Raw genomic sequence first — 509 nt, 5'->3', positions numbered from 1 at the left:
CCACTCATCTCCCCAACACATCAGGACATTCCCCTTCCATGAATCCCCCCTTCCCATCCACCCCCCCTTACACACAACATGTCCCCCTTCCACTAATCCACCCTCTCCTTCTATCTCCCATTTACAAGAGATTTTTCACTTTTCCTTCTCCTCCTCCTTATCTGCTTCATGTTCCTTCCTGTTATTGTGTATTATTTCCTCTCACTTCGTTGTGTTTCTCTCGCCCTTCCTCCTCTTCCTCTTTCTTCTTTATCCTATACTTGCTTCTCGTTGGTCTATCGTCTCTAAAACATTCACTCTCTGTCCTGTCTACTCTCATCATCTCTTTCTCTTCTAGTTCTTGGCTAATTATCCCATCGTCCCCCCCCCCTCTCCTTCATCCTCCCCTCTCTCTCTCTCTCTCTCTTTCTCTCTCTCCCTCTCTTTCTCTCTGTCTGTCTATCTTTCTCACTTAAAAACTGATTTAATCACAGCAATGAAGTCACTAATTTTACTGGAGATTTTTACTG

The sequence above is a fragment of the Homarus americanus genome, unplaced genomic scaffold (assembly GCF_018991925.1).
Source record: "Homarus americanus isolate GMGI-L3 unplaced genomic scaffold, GMGI_Hamer_2.0 scaffold8392, whole genome shotgun sequence".
NCBI classification, from domain to species: domain Eukaryota; kingdom Metazoa; phylum Arthropoda; class Malacostraca; order Decapoda; family Nephropidae; genus Homarus; species Homarus americanus.
The sequence above is the reverse complement of the archived record's forward strand: the minus strand, read 5'-3'. Positions refer to the sequence as shown.